Source organism: Brachyhypopomus gauderio, chromosome 6 (assembly GCF_052324685.1).
Source record: "Brachyhypopomus gauderio isolate BG-103 chromosome 6, BGAUD_0.2, whole genome shotgun sequence".
Lineage (NCBI taxonomy): Eukaryota > Metazoa > Chordata > Actinopteri > Gymnotiformes > Hypopomidae > Brachyhypopomus > Brachyhypopomus gauderio.
In genome coordinates, this window is record NC_135216.1 from 30,884,329 (window position 1) to 30,905,734 (window position 21,406).

The following is a 21,406-nucleotide window of genomic DNA, read 5'->3' on the forward strand; positions in this document are numbered from 1 at the left end:
TGATGAGCGACTAGGTTATCAGGTGACCAGTCGGCTAAAAATGCTTAGCAGTTTGGTGCTGTTTGAGACATTTTACTGCACAAGAAAATGATTTCACGTTGGGCTTAGAGGGCAAACGCTACGATTTTACTTGATGTGTATGTTACCTGGCTGGTGGAGCACGGGAGAAGAAGTCTATCTGTGACCGTGCGTACTGTGCTGAAGACGCTTCCTTCCACTCGCTGAACTGAACTGCTGCTGCAGCACATCTGGTGTGACAGGAAGAGAGAGGTCGGGCGTGTGTGAGGTGGGGGCTCATTTCAGGGCATTGTTTTTAATCAGGGTTTCAAAAGATCATTTCAAACCGACCTCAGTAAAATGATAATAATAATAATAATAATAATAATAATAATAATAATAATAATTTTTTTTTAAAAACCGAAGTTTCAAAAGGGCACTTTCGTTGATTAAGGGCAGAGTTGGTGGTGCTTGATGTCTATGTCTGCACGCCACTGATACAGACCCATTCCAAAAAATTGAATATCTTGCTTGTAATTCCACGCATGCTCCTCCCCTTAAGTGTGTGTTTGGGGGGGGGGGGGGGGGGGGGGGGGGGGGGACGACGGCTGTGGTCCCGTGCCACGGGGAGTGGCACGCAGGGCGTCGCTCCTGCGGGAGGCCCTGACCAGGTAAGTGGGGGGGTTCTCCTGATTTGGGGGAGACCCTTCCCCCCTTTGTAGGGGGGGATCAGGGTAGTGCGCATTTATGTTTTGTGTTGGTGTGTGTGGGTGTGTGGGTGCATTTGTGTTTTCTGTGCAGGTGCTTCTCCCTGATGGTGGATTGTGGCGTTCCTGGACCTTGTGGGGGTCTCCACCTGGCAGGAGCCCCCTTATGTTGTGGGGTGACCGGAGCCCGGTCTTAAAGAGCCCCTCCCTAGAGGGTTGGGGCCCCCGGATGTTTGGGGACCATGGGGCTCCGGTCTGATGAGCTCCTGCACAAGATGGAGACCCTTCCACGGGGTACAGGAGGTGACGTAGCCATGCCCCAGGGAGGTAACCTGCACACACATACACCCCGGACGGACAAGGAGCAGTAGCTCGTCGTCCTTGCACCTGTGGGGCTAAGCGGCTTAATGCCGGTGAGGGTGTGAGGGCCCTGTGACCGACCGGGGTGTGGTTTTGTCTTGTTGACGGCCCAGTCGGTCCAGGGTCCCGCCCAGGTTGGTGAGCTAACATGTGTTTGTTTTTGTGTTGCAGCTCCAGGACTACAGGGGGTGTGTCCCTTGTCCCTGCCTTCCTGCCCCTTTGTTTTGTGTGCTGCCGCTGTGTGCCGCACAGCCGGTGGAGGGGAGTGCGGCTTGGAGGGGGAATCTGTCACGGTACGGCGGGCCCCCTACTGGTCACCCCCGTCTACAGCGGCAGCTTGTCCTGTGGGTGTGGTGTTGTGTTCGTCCCTCAGGTGGGCGGAGCCCGCGATCCATCTCACCTGAGGGTCGTTTGTTTGTCTATATATGTCTTGTCTTTGTACCAGTTGACCGCTGGTTATTATATCCTTAATTCGGATCAGTTCACGGGTTTTGGTTTGCGCACTTTTCATATTAAACCATCCTTTTTCCCTGAGACTCGGCGTGATCGCTTCCATTTATGTTTGCTCACCCTGCCCGTCACAGTTATATAAGTCTAACTTATTATTATTATTATTATTATTATTATTATACATGTTGCTACACTGGTACGGTTATTATTTTATTGCACTATTGTCTACTCTGTACACGTATTTTATAATTTAATTTTTACTTAGTGTACTTTTGTGTTTTGTGCTGAAACTTATGAAGGAGAGTAACGTAAATTCGATTCTCTGTATGTCCTGTACATATACAGAATTGACAATAAAACTACTTGAACTTGAATTTGATGAATATATTAAGGAAGCGCTCAAGTGCAAGGCAAACCTTTCGAATTTCGTGGCAGACCGTTGCCTTACTAAGATGTTCTGCATCCGCAACACTGTAAAGAAATGTGCCACTGGCAAAGAAGCGCAAAGCGCGCCGGAACCGAGACTCGGCGCTGGGCTCCGGCGGATTTCTGCCCTGCGTGAGGAGCCCGTGCGAAGCGAGGTCGTGCACCTCTTCAGCGAACAAAGTTATATATGCGGGGGTTCATACACCTTTACAGGGTGGAATTCAAGCACTTGTACGTCACTTTCAATGTCCATTTTCAATATTTCCCAGCACCTTAAACTAATAAATAAATATTTATACATATACTCGAAATTATTCGAAATAATTTGCTTTTTTTATCACATCAATTCAGTCAGACAGCTATTTGTTGTGAAACGAAATACAGTTACATTTTCAAGCATTTTCAAGTACTTTAGCCTACTTTAGCACTTTTCAAACCTGGAACATAATGCAACATTAATTTTCGTCAGGTAAATGTTCCTTCCCCTGTATTTGAGGGGTGTTTCTTTATACTACCACATATCTTTTCAGACAACACTGTAAAGAATGTCTCCACTGTCCGCATGTCAAGCGTGTGCTCCACACATCTGACCAATCACACGCAGCTTTCAGTTAATAATGTGGTGGGAAAACACTGAAAAAAAAGGTTATCTCCACTTTTTTTGTGGAAACAGGCAGACAATTGGCCAAGCTGTATTGTGTTCTATTTTGGTGCTATTTTGTGATAATTTAATAATTTGGTTATAATAAAAGTTTTATTTATAAAGCATTGTTAAGCAACATTTTTACTCATCACAAGTGCTTAACAATGTCAATAATGAAACATGTTATATAATGTTGATGTAATGTTATAAAATTAGGTTTAAGCTATTTGTAGGGTATTCTAAACTAAAGTTGTTCGTAGTTCAGAGCTTTGTGGCTGACGCGTGATTCAGGATCCAAAAGAAACAATATCTTCAACCAAAGTCACATTTGTATTTTTATTTGAAACAAAAAATAAATAAATAAAAAATGAATACAAACGAAACTTTGCCTTTTAACTTCCACTAATGTTCCACAGTGTGACTACGTCCACGGTACGGTCAGAAAACCGTGAGGCTCCAACCTTCCTTCTCCCGTGTCACTCTAACAACAATGTCTACTGCCCTGGCCCACTTGTCACTTACGTCACTTCCTAAAATTACTTTTAAATCCACATTTAACCTTTTGCGTATATTCTTACAAATAATTATTAAATATATCAAGCATAAATTTAAATCAGTATCAAATCTTATCATTATTACATTATAACATGAAACATGAATATTAAATACACATAATATGGGCAAACTCTGAACTAAGCATAAAATAGGCATCTGGCGCCTACATTACCGGCCCCTAATTGTTCTAACAACAAAGCAACATAGAACAATTACCAAACTTGATTAATATATATTACCCAAGTATGAATCATATCCACGTATAAGAAATGTGCAAATTTCTGTCCCATAACTAAGATACTATTAGTAAAGTATACTAAATGTCCATTGTATACTAACTGTCCAAACTTTCATGGATATAAATATGTAATTGCTCCATTTACGATAAAGAGAGAAAAGAAAGAGAGAGAGATAAAGAAATAAAGAGAGAAAGTAGAACCAGAGGTTGCTTAGTCTTTACCACTAGCCCAGTCAGACTCCACAAGCAGACAGATCTTCGTAATGAGTTTGTCCAAGACATTAGTCTTTGTCTTTATTTTGACGCTGCAGACCAGACCGTTCTTGTCTGGAACGCACTAGGCGCACAGTAATTCACAAGAAGAACAATGTCTCCTTCCGCAAAGTTCTTGGATGCTGTAGCCCAGCGCTGGCGCTCCTGTAGTTGCGGTAAGTACTCCTTAGTCCATCTCTTCCAAAACAAGTTGGACAGGTATTGCACCTGTTTCCATCTGCGCCTAGAATATAGGTAAGGGGTCGGCAACCTTTGAGACATGGAGTGCCAACTTTAACATGTATAGTCAATGAGTGTGCCGAGTAGCGAGCCAGTTTAAATTATAGAGGGGGGGGGGGGGGGGGGGGTGGCGAACATAAGTTGTTGAGCTTGGGTGTAAATGGACACAAATACAAATTAAGTATTATATCGCTATCGATCGCCAAGTATAAATGCCTCCGCTTAGCAGAGCGTTGAGGAGCAATTTCGATTGGAGGATCGTGTTCTCTGTCTGAGATTTTTTTATTACTATTTTTTTTTTTGCTGATGCTGGTTCACCGTGTCGCGTGCCACTGATTATGCCTCCGCGTGCCAACGGTGGCACACCTGCCATAGGTTGCCGACCCCTGATATAGGTCGTCCTGATCAAACAATCCTGGAGGCAATGAGGGCATTGTCTTCAGCATTAGCAAATGATTAGGCGTCAAAGCCTCTAAATCATTTGGATCGTTGGATGCCTTGGTGATCGGCCGGCTGTTGATGATCGACTCTGTCTCGCAGAGGACCGTAAGAAGGCCCTCCTCATCAAGGATCTGTTCTCTCACAACTGAATTCAGCACCTTCCGGATTGATCATATCAACCTCCCATGCTCCACCGTGATGCGATGCGGCAGGAGGGTTGAATGTCCACTTGATCTCATGCTGATGGAACAGATGCTGAAATTCTGAGGAGTTCCAATCGGCAACAGCTGCCTTCAGCTCACGATTGGCAGCAACAAAATTTGTCCCGTTATCTGAGCGAACCTCTTTCACTTGTCCTCTTCGCGCTATGAATCGCTGAATCGCGTTAATGCACGAATCAGTGTCTAATGACGAGGCCAACTCAATGTGCACTGCGCGAATGGCTAAGCAAGTGAATATGACTCCATACTTTTTCAAGATGGTTCTTCCACGCTTGACCTCCAATGGTCCGAAATAATAGCAACTATTATTGTTGCTTTTAGTAGTTTCAATCCTAAAAAAACGGTAAATGACTGGCAGCAGCGGCTGCCAAACAAAAACTTTAATTTTAAAGTAAAAAACCCCTAATTTAAATTAAGTGGAAAAACTATAAATTTACAGAAAAATTCATTAAACATTCTGCAAAGAAATGCTGGTATTTTACAGATTTTGCCTGAATTATTATGATTAAGCACTTTAAAAAAGTGACAGCACTAATATTTTTGCTGAGAAATATCGTTATTTTACAACTTTTCCCTGAACTATTACAATTACAATTATTACAATTACAATTAGATGTGTAGTAACCACGGAAAATCATAACTCGGGGACCACCTGTATGATGTTTATGTCGATTGAATCGGAGCAATAATGTCTTCGGCACGACCAATCAAGTTGAAAACATAAACTGACCAAAACAAACTGGACTTAAGGCAGGAGGGAGGTAGCTTTTTTACGTAATATCAGAAAATCAGAAGGCGGGATGACCCGCAAGTCAATCAAATTACACCGCCGTCATCCATCCAGCGCTGATGAGCGCCAGTGAGAGGATCATATTTCGGCCACAAAACAGATAGCACGCGCGTGTGTGGTTTATTATTATGATTTGACGGATTTTTCCCCCCAAAAAAATCAAATGATGGAAATCGTGGTGACGGAGAACTTTAACTCATGCACTAAGCAAACCTTTTTTTTCTCGCGGACATGTCGGTACGCCGGAATTCCGGCGTGGCGCCTGAAAACTATCAGGCCTGTTCAAGGATTCAAAGCTTTATTGTCATGTGCACCGTAAGGAGCAAGCTTCCCTGTACAATGAAATTTCTACTTTGCTGTAATAAAGTAATAAGTAAGAAATAAAAAAAAGAATAAATGAATAAAGGATTATGCAAATATAAAAACAAAGCTAAATACAAAATACAAATACAAAATTATTTACATTGTGCAATGTAGGTTACATTAGTAATAAATATATAAATATATTGCTGTAGCCCGTAGTGTAGTGCAAATGACAGTGCAAAAAAAGAGTGTTTGTGGGGTAGAAATCAGCTCAGCTGTTCAAGAGTCTGATGGCAGTGGGAAAAAAAGAGTTCTTTAATCTTCTGGTTCTGCACTTCACACTCCTGTACCTCCGGCCTGACGGTAGAAGTGTGAAAAGTCCGTGTTGGGGGTGGGTGGGGTCTTTAATGATGGAGGCGGCTCTCCTGTGGACTCTGCGTTGATAGATGCTCTGCAGAGAGGGCTATTTAATCCCTGTGATTTTTGTGGCTGTTTTTACCACACTCTGCAGGCGTTTGCAGTCCTTTGCAGTAGTGCTGCCGTACCACACAGTTATGCCGTTGGTCAGGACGGACTCGATGACGCAGCTGTAGAAGTTGTTGAGGATTTGGGGTGACATGCCAAATTTCCTCAGTCTCCTCAAGAAATACAGCCGCTGCTGAGTCCTCTTTAGCACATGTGTGGTGTTCTGTGTCCAGGTGAGGTCATCGCTAATGTGGACCCCCAGGTATTTAAAAGAGCTGACCCTCTCCACTTCAAAGTCCCGGATGAATTTTGGCTGATGAGTTCTCTTTAGTTTCCTCATGTCAACTATCATCTCTTTGGTCTTGTCTGTGTTTAGGGCAAGATTGTACATACACCAGGTCACCAGACTTTTCACCTCCTTCCTGTAGGCTACTTCGTTTCCACCGGTGATACGACCTATCACAGCAGTGTTGTCAGCAAACTTCAGGATTACGTTGTCGGGGTGGGAGGCGACACAGTCGTGGGTGTACAGGGTGTAGAGAATGGGGCTGAGGACACATCCCTGTGGTGTACCAATGTTGGTGGTAATACTGGCTGAGGTCCTGTTTCCAATTCTGACAGACTGAGGTCTGCCAGTCAGGAAGTTCAGAAGCCAGCCACAGAGGGTGGGATGTAGACCGAGGGATGAAAGTTTGAGGGTGAGTTTGTGAGGGATGACCGTGTTGAAGGCGGAACTGTAGTCAATGAACAGAATCCTGACGTAAGAGTCCTTATTTTCCAGGTGGGAGAGGGAGACATGAAGGGCAGTGGCAATAGCGTCTGAGGTAGACCTGTTGGCTCGGTAGGCGTATTGCAGGGGGTCTGTAGTATTTGGTATGCTGCTTTGAATGTGGGACAGCAACAGTCTCTCAAAGCACTTCATAATGCTTGACGTCTGTAGTCATTCAAGCAGGATGGTGGGTTCTTCTTGGGGAGGGGGACAATGGTAGTGGTCTTATAGCAGGTGGGAACAGTGGATTGTCTGAGGGAAAGGTTGAAGATGGAAGTGAGAACCTCAGCCAGCTCGTTGGCACACACTTTGAGGGCCCGCCCAGGAATGTTGTCCGGTCCTGCAGCTTTGCGGGGCTTGATTCCTCTCAGGGCTTTGTGTACCTGGGTTGATGAGATGACAGGTGGTGAGGAGTGGGGTTCAGTTGTGTGTGTGTGTTTTGTGGTGGAGATATTGGAGGGCGTTGATGTCTCGAAGCGGGTGTAGAACGCGTTGAGGTCATCTGGAAGGCTGTCTGGGGAGCTGATTGTGTTGGTGGGCCTGGACCTAAAGTCTGTGATTTGGTCCAGACATTGCCACATATGCCTGGGGTCAGCAGTAGAGTAGAATCCCTCCGTCTTCTCTATGTACTGTGTTTTGGCTGATCTTATGGGCTTCTTCAGACGGTACTGTGCAATGAGCAACAGAGCGTGCACGTAGCAATTGCAATACCTCACTGTTTACCCAGGGTTTCTGGTTGGGGAACTTCCTGACCTGTATGGTGGGCACAATGTTCTCAATGCAGGTGCTAATGTACCCAGACACATACTCAGCATAGTCATTGACGTTCACGGAAGTGTCTTCAGTGGTGGCTGCGACTTTAAACACATCCCAGTCAGTTGTTGCAAGACAGTCCTGTAGAGTGCTCTGAGCCTCAGGTGACCACAGTTGAACCTGTCTACAGATGGGATTTGACTGCTTGAGTCTTTGTCTGTAGGCAGGATACAGGAACAAAGAGATGTGGTCTGAGTCTCCAAATGGGGGGCGGGGTGCGGCCTTAAGTCCACCATGCATGTTGCTGTAAACCTGGTCCAAGATGTTCTTGCCACGGGTGGGGATGTTCACATGCTGTTGATATTTTGTTAGTACAGTCCGTAAGTTGCACTTGTTGAAATCACCAGTGACAATGAAAACAGCATCAGGATGAGCCGTCTCCAACGCGCTGATGATGTCATAGAGCTTGCTGAGTGCCGTTGTGTAGTTAGCCCGTGGGTGGATGTAGACCGCGCCTAAAAATACACACGTAAATTCCCGTGGAATGTAGAAAGGGCGACATCTCAGCAGTAAAAACTCTAGATCTGGAGAACAGTGCTTGTATACAGTCTGTACATCTTTGCACCACGAGTTGTTGACATACACACACACCCTCCAGTTGTTTTACCGGAGGCTGCAGTCCGATCACACCGGTGTAGAGAATGAGTCTCCAGCTGAATGGCGGAGTCCGGGACATTCTCTAAAAGCCAGGTCTCAGAGAAAATCAGAGTGCAGCACTCTCTTACTTCTCTCTGTGATATGATTCTGGCTCGTAGTTCATCCAACTTGTTTTCCAGAGACTGGATGTTTGCTAGTAATAGGCTGGGCAGCGGTGATCGACTAGCGCGAGCTTTTAGCCTAGCATGTAGCCCGCTTCTCTTGCCTCGCTTGCGTTGCCGTCTCTGAAGCGCTATCCTGGGGTCCGCGATCTCACGCAAGGTCGATGCTTTGGGGCCTTGACGGGAGTAGCGGTGGTTGCTATAGGAGCGCACAATGGGTTGTAGCTCCGGTGGAATATGTCCAGTAAAGTCTGGTATGTCCAATAATGCCTGTCTGCTGTAAGTCCGTAGTGCATGGCATTTGTGTACTACGTCCAAAACAAGAAATAAAAACATACAAGAAAGGAAAAAAAAGCGAAATAAGTAAGATCCAGGAACGGAGCAAGCAAACACGTCTGCCATGGAGGGCGCCATGATGCAGATGCAGGTGGTGTTATATTGTCGATTTACGTTTCTATGCATAAATAAGAGCTAGACTTTAATTATCCATCACAGCAAACAGCACGGAATTATCTATGTTCAAAGCCACACTGGCTCAAGGGTGGTAATTATTTTAAATAAAATACACACTAGCTATACCGAAGTTCACCTCTGACCACGACTTCGAAGTATTACAGCAGTATTATGTCTACATATCTAGTTAGGACAAAACTAGAGTGCTCAATGAACTAAGTTATAATCACTGTAACTCCCGAATATCATCTGTAGGGTCTTTATGCGTGTGCAAACGAGGGGAGTCGCAATTTGGCACAACACGTTCGTTTGAAATCAATTCTCTGTGCTTGCTGCTTGCATGTACTAAATGAAAGTGAGCACTTTCTTCTTTGATTTACAACTTTGTCCTACCACCTGATTAACTTTCTGTTCCACCCCTGACGGGTGAAGAAACATCTACAGAAAAGCCGCACATCATTATAAGTCGCATGGTTCAAAGCGTGAGGGAATAAGTAGCAGTATATAATCTGGAAAATATGGGTAGCAATCGCAGGGGCTCCGCTGTGGCATGTCGAGGTCGCTTCGCTCTTCAGCGCTGTTTGCAGGGTTCATTCACCTTTACAAGGTGGAATTCAAGCACATGTACGGAACTTTCAAGGTCCATTTTCAATATTTTCCAGCACCTTCAGCTTAATTAAGTTAAGCACGTAGTCGTCTGCACCAGCCTCAATTTGAGTGTTTATTTCCTCTTTTATTCTGTTGTGAAAAGACATTTCTGCTGCTTTCAAGTCCAACTACGAGCGATTGCTTCTGACTGGAGTCTAAACCCTGTCCCAAATTCAGGCGAGCGTTCCTATTGGACAGTGATTAGATTTAATTCTGGCATGAATACAGCGCTGAAACACAGTGGAATACAATGACGTTCAGTCGATTGCATTTCAAGGTGGCTTTTACTTTTCATTGTGGCACGTTTTCATCACATCAGGGCTTAAATCAATCTCGTGATCATTACATTTAAAGGAGACATTTATTCACCGTACGGTGAAAAGCAATACCTCTGTGCCGTGATTACATTTCGAGCTGTATTATATTCAATTCTGGCACAAATTCAGCGTTTTGAATGCAAATTCTTGAGTATTGTTTTTCAATAAAGAGATTGAGTGCAGTGAAATGTAATGTAATAGTTCTTTTGCATTTCATTTTGGCACGTATTCTGCATGTTTGTATGGAAAAGCAATGCATTTTGTGGATTGCATTTCCATTTTTGTCTAGTAGGGTTTACTTTTCAAATTGGCACTGTTTCCTCACCATAGAAATTGTAATGTATTTAGTTTCACAACAAAGAGCTGTCTGACTGAACAGTTTGCTTGTATTACGTTAACAAATAAATGTACAAATAATACCGTGCAGCGACACAAACGTAATGTCAGGAGATACTGTAGCGACTACTACTCCTCACGGTTAATTGCCTAAAGCAGGCGTTCTTAACCTTTTTCACTGTGCGACCCCCTTTTAGTCTCCAGTAAATTTCGCGACCCCACCCCCCCCAATTACGTTCGAAAAACTCCACAGCTTTTGATTGAAAACTCGAGTGCTTTGTCTGCAAATGGCGTAGCAACTTGGAGGGCATGATACTTTCCGTGGCTAGAACTTCGCCACAAACAAGACACCAGGGTTGCCAACTCTCACGCATTGAGCATGAGACACACGCATTTGACCGTCTTCACACGCTCTCACGCCACACTTCCGATATCTCACGCCGAAATAAAATCTAGTTTATTTACCTCTGATCCATATGTATGATTCAATGAGTTACTAGTTCGCTCTGGCGCCAACCACCGACGATTGATCGATCGCGATATAATACTTAATTTGTGTCCATTTTACAGCCCCCGGTAACAATTTACATTCGACACCCCTCCAAGTTCAAATCTCACTCCAAGCGATCTTGAAAAGTTGGCAATCCAGCCTGGACGAGCGGAGCCAAAACGTGCATGCGTGACCATGAATCAAGACTCAGAATGAGGCAGTCTGATTCAATAAACTTAATGAATGAAATTGTCTCATTCTGAGTCTTGATTCAGGTTCGCGCATGCACATTGTGGCTCCGCTTGTCCAGGCTGAGTAAAGAATAACAAAGTGTAGCTCCGAACTTGATTCGTCGCACATTTAACTCAGAAAACACCTTAATTTGTGTCACATTCGCGACCCCCCTGGAAGTACCCCAGTACCCCCCCAGGGGGGTCGCAACCCCCAGGTTAAGAACCCCTGGCCTAAAGGACACTTGGCCACTCAAGGAGTCTTAGCCCTTTAAGAGACACTGGGGGCGGAGCCTGCGTGCGCCAGGGTTGCGTTATCAATAAAGTTTCACTCCTCTGGATTTTTGGATTAAGCAGTTTCTGCCTCGGTTACCGAACCTGCTTCAATACATTGTTACTGTTAAAAATGCACTTCCAATAAAGTGAGTATTGAAAAAATAAATTTTGCTGCTGAATGTAACTACTAAAGTAACTTGTAATCTAACATAGTTACTTTTAAAATCAAGTGTAACTAAGTAACTAAGTTACTTTTAAAAGGAGTAATCAGTAATCGGATTACTTTTTCAAGGTAACTAAGCCATCACTGCTCACGATCCAACACAGATTGAATAGACACAGTTGAATGATTTATTTGCTTATATTTTTGTAAGTGTTTAGATGTCGATTGTCAAACTGTAAGTAGATATCCAATATAATTGGATAAATTATATTATATATTCATGTTTTAAGAATACATGGGTTAAAGTTCTTTTTTGGGGAAAAAATCCATCAAATCATAATAAACCACACGCGTGTGCTATCTGTTTTGTGGTCGAAATATATGATTCTTACTGGCGCTCATCAGCGCTGGATGGATGACGGCGGTGTCGTTTGATTGATTTGCGGGTTATTCCACCTTCAGATTTTTGGACATTACGTAGAAAAGTGACCTCCCTCCTGCCTGGCTGGATTATACTTTCGCAAGTGACCGTAGCGCATGACTCCGCACACCTTGCGCAAACCTGCGCGAACGCCGGAGGCTAGTTGGCGCATCATTCTTTGGTAGTATAAAGAAACACCCCTCAAAACAGGGGAATGAACATGTACCTGATGAATTTTAATGTTGCTTTGTGTTCCAGGTTTGAAAAGTGCTGGAATTTAGGCTAAAGTACTTGAAAATGCTTGAAATTGTAACTACTTAGTTTCACAACAAATATCTGTCTGACTGAACAGTTCTCTTTACGTTAACAAATACGAAGCTCTTGTAATTCCAGGACGAAACATGAGAGAACGTGAAGACGTTAAGATTGGGCGTTTTGAAAATAAACAACCATTAAATAATGTGATAAAAAAGCGAATAATTTCGAATCATTTCGAGTATATGTGTAAATATTTAACTTAATTAACTTTAACGTTGATCCGTGCGTCGTAATCGGAACTTGGTGTTTGGTCTGCGTGGCGGAAGAATACACGGTTATGCGGCTCGGGGCCGAGGAGGACGGCATCAGGATAGGATAACTGCGTACAGTACGTTATTCGCATAATCCTGAAAACTCCCCAGTTCTGAAGTCTTTATAAAAATAATGAGCAACATACCCGAATGAGACAGTAAATTGTTACTGATACAGGACTGTTATCTTTTCGTCTAATGAAGTACCTTATTGAACATGAGATCACCAAAACAGTATAGAAGTCAAGTGAGTTTACTTGGAAGCAGTTAGAAGACAGTGTGAACAGTTGTGAACATAGTTTCTCATAGTTTTTTTTCTCCGTCATACCTTTTAAAACTCACCAGGATTCACTAAATTTGACTTGATCTTTAAATAATTTTCTGGAAGAGGACCCCCAGATAACTCCATTATATAAACATTTATGTACATTTATTGCTCAGGTGTTACATTTTGTCGCTCCTTATAATAATAACAATAATTTTAATAATCTTGTTATTAATAAAAATGCAAAAATAATACAAAAAAACTACAAAAATAGAAATATTGTCTATAACTTGATCAAAGTTGTCTCATAAAGGAAATGGTGCAATGGTGTAACCCGGTTACTCCACAGGACATTTCAAATTGAAACCAAATTTTGCATGCATTATTGTGGACGACTATGTAAACAGTTGACCAGTGGCGGACTTAGCAATTTGGGGGCTCAAGGCAAATTTAGCTAGGGGGGCCATCAACATTAATATGCGAGAAATAAGTCAGCTAATCAGGGGGCCCCTACAGTGGGCTGCAGTGGGCAGGGCCCAAGGCAGTTGTCTAGCCACGCCTCTATGCAAAGACCGCCTCTGCACTTGACCTTGGTTTGAATATTTAAAACTATTTTTGAAATTAACTTGAATATTTTATGATGATTTATATTTATTAACATTTTACTGAGGTCATACCATTTGACATGTTCAAAATGGCTCCAAAAAAGGTGGTTACACCAGTAGACATACCAGACGTTTGACTTGGCAGACATTATTCCCCATGTTAATGGAAATATTCAGAACTGCAATGTTTCTCTATTATTATTTGATATAAAAAATTAGGGGTGTGACGAGATCTCGCGTCACGAGATTTCTCGTTGCGTTCTAAATCTGTCTCGTGGGATTTGTGATCCAGCAAGCAGCCAGAATGACGTTGGAAAATACAGGTATTACTATTGAAGATGCCCCCGCAACTTTCACATTGTTTGTTTGGCAGCATTTTGCATACCCGTCGGAAATGATAAATGGCAAGAGAGTGACTGATAAGACACGGACCATATACAAACATTGTATGAAAATAATTCCGTGCAATGCGGGTAATACGAGCACGATGCAGAGACATTTACAGCACCACCACAGCTCAGTACTCAAATAAACACATCTCACTTGAACAGAGGTAGTCTCACCCACCCACGGCCCCTCCAGGAGCAGTGGAGTCCCAGGGCCGCACTTCCTTGTGTGTAGGTGTTGGTGTATATGAATGTATGGTATGGAATTTTCTCTCATTTTGTAAGAGCTGCTGCTCCAGCCTGCTGATATTCAACATGAACCGAGTTACGTTGGAGGTTTGCGCAAGGTGGGCAGAGTCGTGCGCTACGGTCACTCGCGAAAGTATAAACCAGCTTTAATGAACCGCAGCTGACTGACACTACCAACAAGAGTGGGTGTGTCCAACAAGAGTGGGGGTGTCCAACAAGAGTGGGTGTGTCCAGGGCGCAGAGAGCTGCGCGCCTGTATAAAATCTGAAACCAACCAATTAAACTGCAGCCTCAGATCACGTGCTTGGCAAAAGTTTACGCATCTACATTCACTTCCATTAGACCGGCACCCCAACCAGGAAGTGTGCACAATGTAAGCAATTAAATACACTTATGTGTTTACTCTTTTAATAAATTCAAACATGGCTATATTAGACACACAGTGTGACTAAATAATTTCCTCACTATCGCAGTTTATAATGAATTCATTTTAATATCAGAACAATATTAAGGGGGCGGCGCCCTAGCGCCCCATATTGACCAGCCGCCACTGGGCCCAAAGAAAAAGATATTTCAAAGTAAAGCTTTATTTTAAAGCTTTATAGCTTTATTTTAAAATGATCACATTTTTAAAGTTATTCAAACTTCAGAGACAGGAAAAAATGAGCGGCACATCTTTCACCCATTTATTTATTTTCCTCCAGTGTCTGACCTCAGTCATGGTCATGGTTCATAAACTGTTGTTTAATTGTTTATTTGTTTATTTTTTTTATTCAAGTGTCTGATCTGGGAATTGTTCTGCTGGGGAAGAATGTTCTAGAGACCAGCAGAGTGGGAAACTTCATCCTGGGAAGAGACGCGTTTGAGACTGAAGCTCCTCCTCCTTCAGTAGAACATCACAGTGAGAGAGTCAGTGCACTAGTGGAGGGGAGATACATCACCCTCATCAACTCACCCCACCTGCTTCACACTGAGCTCACTCAAGAGGAACTGACTCAGAGAGTGAAAGAGTGTGTGTCTCTGTCTGATTCTGGACCTCATGTGTTTTTACTGGTGCTCCAGTCTGATAACTTCAAACAGGAGGACCAGGACAGAATCAGAAGTGTCCTGGACTCTTATGGTCCACTGTGTCTGAAACAGTCGGTAGTGGTGACTACAGGTGAAGACCAGGACACAAGAGGATGTTTATCTACATTCATCAGAGAATGTGGAGGGAGACACCACATATGTGAGGACATATATACATCTAATGAAGATCAGGTTCTTCAGCTTCTGAAGAAGATAGATGAGGTGGTGGAGCAGAACAGAAGACATTTGACCTGTGAAGTGACTGAAGCACCTACAGTGGAGTTTAAGGAGGAGAAGCATTCAGGAACATCTGGGAGAGGAGCAGACCAGACCTCTGGACCAGACCAGACCACTGGACCAGACCAGACCACTGAACCAGACCAGACCACTGGAACAGACCAGACCACTGGAACACACCAGACCACTGGACCAGACCAGACCACTGGAACAGACCAGTCCACAGGAACAGACCAAGCTCATGATGATGATGATGATGATGGAGGTAGGGGAAGAGGGAGAAAAGGAAAATTGAGTGATTACAACCTTTTGATCATAATATCTGAATTGAGACCTTTTAAATCTTTGAAAATTATAAATTCTGTAAACTGATTAAATGTTAAATAAAGAAATGAACATTTTCAAGTATGTTATATAATGTATAAAAATCTCAATATTAATAATAACAATATTAGTTTATTAAATCTTATCTTAAATATCAGAGTATCTTAATATCAGAGTATGTTGTATGTCAGAGTATTCATGCCTGTTGTTGTTATCAAATCAAATCAAATCAAATTTTATTTATATAGCGCTTTTTACAACAGTTGTTGTCACAAAGCAGCTTTACAAGTGCCGAGTCCTAGCCCCCAGTGAGCAAGCCAAAGGCGACAATGGCAAGGAAAAACTCCCTAATTTTTTTGCATGAGGAAGAAACCTTGAGAGGAACCAAGACTCAGGGGGGGAACCCATCCTCCTCTGGCCGACACCGGTCACCATGACAACAACAACAATTTAGACAGAATGTAGACAGAATGTAAAAGATGCAATAATGTCCATTTAGACAGAATATAAAAGATGTAATAATGTCCATCATGGTGTAGGCATCCGGTTAGGCAGGAGGTGGCTGGCCCAGGATGGATCGCTTGTCTCTCCTCATCTCATTATTCCTCAAGCAGGCGGGCAGCCATGTGGAGAAATGAAACAGGGAAAATTAGCTCTGTATGAGGACATGTACAGGACAGGTAAAATTATAAACATTTCTGGAGTGTGGCAGCAGCTCCGGCACTAAGTTAAATTATTACAGCCTAGCTAAAAAAAGGCAGAACCAGAAGGTAACATAGGCTTGGGGGCATTCTGAGACAATGGCATCCGTCCACTGCACAGTCAACAAACTTGAGTGACCACGAGCAGTGACAGGACGACAGCACCAGCACCCCAGTCTACCATAAAACCCTTCGTCTATGAACCCCTGGATCTGTACCTTTATCTAAGGGGGATATTAATTATCAAACGCTAGACTAAATAAGTGGGTTTTCAACCTAGACTTAAAGATTGTGACTGTGTCGGAGTCCCGGACGTATTTAGGAAGATTATTCCAAAGCTGGGGGGCCTTATAAGAAAGGCTCTTCCCCCTGCTGTTACCTTATTAATTGGTGGAACTAATAAAAGACCAGCACCCTGTGATCTTAGTTGACGTGGGGGTTCATAGTAGGAAATAAATTCCTGGAGGTAATCAGGAGCAAGCCCGTGCAGTGCTTTATATGTTAATAATAGAATTTTTAAGTCAATACGGAATTTAACTGGGAGCCAATGCAGGGCTGATAGGACTGGTCTAACATGCTGAAATTTTCTAGTTCTGGTCAGAACTCTAGCTGCGGCATTTTGAACTATTTGAAGTTTATTTAGATTCCTATTTGAACATCCTGACAGTAGTGAATTGCAGTAGTCTAGTCTAGAGCTAACAAAGGCGTTATGTGTTTAAGGTAACAATATGTGTTTATATTTTATGTTTTTGTCCATTAAAGTGGTCAGGATTCACAAACGAAGTCCAGATCTTCAACATCCCAATAGTAAGTAGTAAAACGTTTTTAGGTTTAATGTGATTTTATGACCAAGATATTAACAGCTTACAGTTCTTATGGATGGTGGCTTAAATATGCATCTATTATGAGAAACACGTACATGGGATAATCAAGGCAAAATTTACAATGGATGACTGTGTCCACTTTGTACAGTAACAGAAGATGAGGTAATGAGATGTATCCACATTGTCCAGTAGTAGTGAACCCTAATCTAGGGTTTAACCTACCTGAACCTGCACATTCAGATAACATGAAACAGCGAACGGATACTTTACAATCTGACAGACCAGTACAAACACAGCTTATTCCTTTAAAATTATTAAACACTATCATTTCATGCTTTAATTTAATGGTTTTGTTTCTTTAATTCCAGTGTGTCCAAAGTTGAATCTGGTTCTGTGTGGGAGTGATGCAGCAGTGAAGACCTCCATATCAGACCTCATACTGGGCCAGAGAGAGCAGAGTCCAGATCCCAGATCAGTGTGTGTGAGGGAGGGAGAGGTGTGTGGACACCTGCTCACCCTGGTGGAGATGCCAGCTCTCTACAACACTCAGCTCTCAGAGGAGGAAGTGATGCGTGAGACTCTCCGCTGTGTCTCTCTCTGTCATCCTGGAGTCCACGCTTTCATCTTCATCACTACTGTTGGTCCCCTCACTGATGAAGACAATGGAGAAATTGAGAGAATACAGAGGATCTTCAGCTGTGAGATCAATAACCACACCATAGTCTTCATCACTACAGAGACCCCGTGTGACACTTCACAGCTGTCTGAAACATCTCAAGAGTTTATTGACACCTGTAGAGGACGCTACCATGTGATATCACCCAGATCAGATCCATCAGAGTTACTGCAGATGGTTGAACAGATGGTGTTGGAGAATAAAGGAACCTGCTACACTACAGTGACGTACCTGAACACACAGATGGAGGCAGGACTGAAACACCAGACAGACATGAGGAGGCACATCTGTGAACTCAACAGTGAGATTCAGAGATTGTCTCAAGGTAATAACAATATTAACATATTCTATAAATGTGACTGAACAGTACTGGAAACTCTACGAAGCACTGATAATTCTAATGCATCACTGTGAGTGGAGAATCCCATTTTAATGCAGTAAAATACTCTAAAAAGAACTGAAATTGTAATGTGTTCTTTTAACAGGCTTTTTACAACCGACTTTGTTTTGATTAATTAATGCTCTTAGTATTTCTTTTTATGTATTGTGCCAACATTGGAGTGTTCTTTATAAATTCCTCACAGCATTAAGAGCCAGCAGTCATAATCTCCACATCGTTCTACTGGGGAAGACTGGAACAGGGAAGAGTGCTACAGGAAACACCATCCTGGGGAGAGACGTCTTTAATGAGGACACAGGATATGAGTCAGTTACCAGAGTGTGTCAGAAAGAGACAGCTGAGGTTAATGGAAGACTGATTAGTGTGATTGACACTCCAGGACTGTTTGATACTGAGTTGGATAATGAGAATGTAAAGAGAGAGATCAGTACATGTCTCTCTATGATATTACCAGGACCTCACGTCTTCCTTCTGGTGATGAAGGTTGGTCAGCGGTTCTCAAAAGAGGAGAGAGAGACTGTGAAAATAATTCAAGACATATTTGGTGAAGGATCTGTAAATTTCACCATGGTATTATTCACCAGAGGAGATGATTTGAAGAACAGGAACATTGAACCGTATTTTAGAAAACCTGGATCTGAGATTCTGAACCTCATTGAACAGTGTGGGAACAGATACCATGTGTTCAATAACAACACCAGAGACCACTCACAGGTCACCACACTCCTGGAGAAGATAGACGCCATGGTAACAGAGAATGGAGGGAACTACTACACTAATGAGATGTTCCAGCAGGTAGAGAGAAAAATAAAAGAAGAACAGGAGAGAAAACTGAAGGAGAGAGAGAAGGAGAGAGAGAGAGAGAAAGAAGAACTGAAGATCAAATATGAAACAGAGATAGAGAGGATGAAGATAATCATACAAGAGGAGAAACAGAATCAGTATGATGAGAGAAAGAGAAGAGAGGATGAGTTTAGTGAGAAAGAAAAACGACTCAGAAGAGAAATGGCAGAAAAAGATGAACAGCAGAGACTTGCTGCTGTTAAAAAAGAAGAAGAATATAAAAAAAGAAGGAAGGATTATGAGAAAAAGACTGAAGAAAAGGAGAAAACATTGTACACAGAGATAGAAATGCAGAGAGAGGAGTTTAAAAGAAAAACACATGAGGATCAATTAAGAAGAGAAAAGGAGGATGAGAAAAGGAGGGAGAGAGAAGAGAGAGAGAAGATAGAAAGAGAGAAGAGGGACAAGAGTCAGAGGAAGGAAAGAGAAGAACTGAACGATGAGATCCAGGAACACAAGAGAAAACTGAAGGAGATACAGGAACAGAGTGAGAGAGAGAAACAAGAACTGAAAGCTACACATGAAGAAGAAATTACAAGGTTAAAAAACACTTTACAAGATGAAAGACAGAATCAGTATGATGAGAGAAAGAGAAGAGAGGAGGAGTTTAGTGAGAAAGAAAAACGACTCAGAAGAGAAATGGAAGAAAAAGATGAACATCAGAGACTTGCTGAAGAAGAATATCAAAAATGGAGGAAGCATTATGAGAAAAAGACTGAAGAAAAGGAAAAAATGTTATTCACAGATATAGAAATGCAGAGAGAAGAGTTTGAGAGACAAAGACATGAGGATCAATTAAGGAGAGAACAGGAGGATGAGAAAAGGAGGGAGAGAGAAGAGAGAGAGAGGAGAGAATTGGATGAGACACACAGGAGTGAAAGAGAAGAATTGAAAGCTGAGATCCAAGAGCTGAAGAGAAGAGATCAGAGTAATGAGAGGAGGAGAGGAGAGGAGGAACAGAAGAGATCTGATCTAGAGGAGAAACTAAAACTCACAGAGCACTCACACAGGAAGGAGAAAGAATCAAATAATCAACTACTGAAAGAACTGGAGATGAAAGTTCAACAGGAAGTAAAATCTAGAGAAACACTCGTGATCAAACATCGGGAGGAAATGGATGCAATGAGGACAACCATGGAGAAGGAGAGACTGGAATCAGAGATGAACAGAGAACAAGAGAGAGAAACCATAGAGGAGGAATTCAGAGAGAAAGAACAACAACTGATCCAGCAGAAGGAGGAAAAGGAGCAAATCAGAGAACTTGAGACAGAAATAACCAACTCAAGAGCAGGTAATACTTATATATTATTATATTATAATAATAATAATCTCTTATTAGTCTTTGATACTTTATATCGCCACGTTAAGAGCAGGTAATACTTATATATTATTATATTATAATAATAATAATCTCTTATTAGTCTTTGATACTTTATATCGCCACGTTAAGAGCAGGTAATACTTGTATATTATTATATTATAATAATAATCTCTTATTAGTCTTTGATACTTTATATCGCCACGTTAAGAGCAGGTAATACTTATATATTATTATATAATAATAATAATAATCTCTTATTAGTCTTTGATACTTTATATCGCCACGTTAAGAGCAGGTAGTAATATGTAAGCACTAATGTTGGAGCTCTTCTAATATCCTCCAACAGCTGGTTCCATTTAGAAACAGCATAATAGCTAAATGCTGTTGTGACGGTGCAGAAGCAGCAGGGGGCAGTAACGGTGTTGTCAAGGCTTTATTGTCCATAACAAGCAAAAGGCATAGACACGCAGATCAACTAAGAGCAATAAACACAAGTGAAGCACTCGAGGGTGACAGGCTCACAGGTGGCAGCACTCACAGGTCAAGGTGGAGGAATATGCAGCACTGGATGACAGGACCTGTAGGCACTTAGGGAGGAGAGGAATGTGAAGAATGTGACACAGGTGTGCTGCATTAATACTCCAGTGACAGACAGCGGGAGTGGTGTAGAGGGGGTGTGTCGGGAAATGGGCATCAAAAATCCACCACCATCTCTGCAGTCTTTCCAGTGTTTAGCAGCAGGTGGTTGTTGATGCACCAGGACACCAGCTGCTGGACCTCGTCCCTGTAAGCAGACTCGTCCCTGTTGACTATGAGGCCCACCAGAGTGGAATCGTTCATAAATGTCAGGAGCCTTACAGCTGGTTCCTTGGAGAAACAGTTGTTGGTGTAGAGGCTGAAGAGAAGGGGTGATAGAACTCAACCTTGTGGAACTCCAGTGCTGAGTTTTAAGAGGTCTGAAGTGTGTTTCCCCCAATGGCACCTGCTGTGTCCTGTCTGTCAGGAAATCCACTGACACATGGAGTCTGGCACTGACAGCTGGGACAGTTTGGTTTGAAGTAGTTGCATCACAACGGTGTTGAAAGCCGAGCTAAAATCCACAAAAAGAACCCTAGTGTAGGTTCCAGGACTGTCCAGATGTCATATGAATTGAAAAGTCAAGTGTACCACGTCATC

General features: G+C 42.6%; 1 pseudogene across 1 annotated transcript in view; it reads left to right on the forward strand.

Moving 5' to 3' along the window:
• Positions 1-609: 609 nt before the first annotated feature.
• Positions 610-21,406, forward strand: part of LOC143517671 (interferon-induced very large GTPase 1-like) — a 49,342-nt pseudogene continuing 28,545 nt past the window's right edge. Inside the window, exons 1-5 of the transcript XR_013132007.1 lie at positions 610-1,357; positions 14,615-15,406; positions 16,929-16,973; positions 17,359-17,991; positions 18,251-20,200. The product of XR_013132007.1 is annotated as an interferon-induced very large GTPase 1-like (transcript). The remainder of the gene's footprint in view (positions 1,358-14,614; positions 15,407-16,928; positions 16,974-17,358; positions 17,992-18,250; positions 20,201-21,406) is intronic.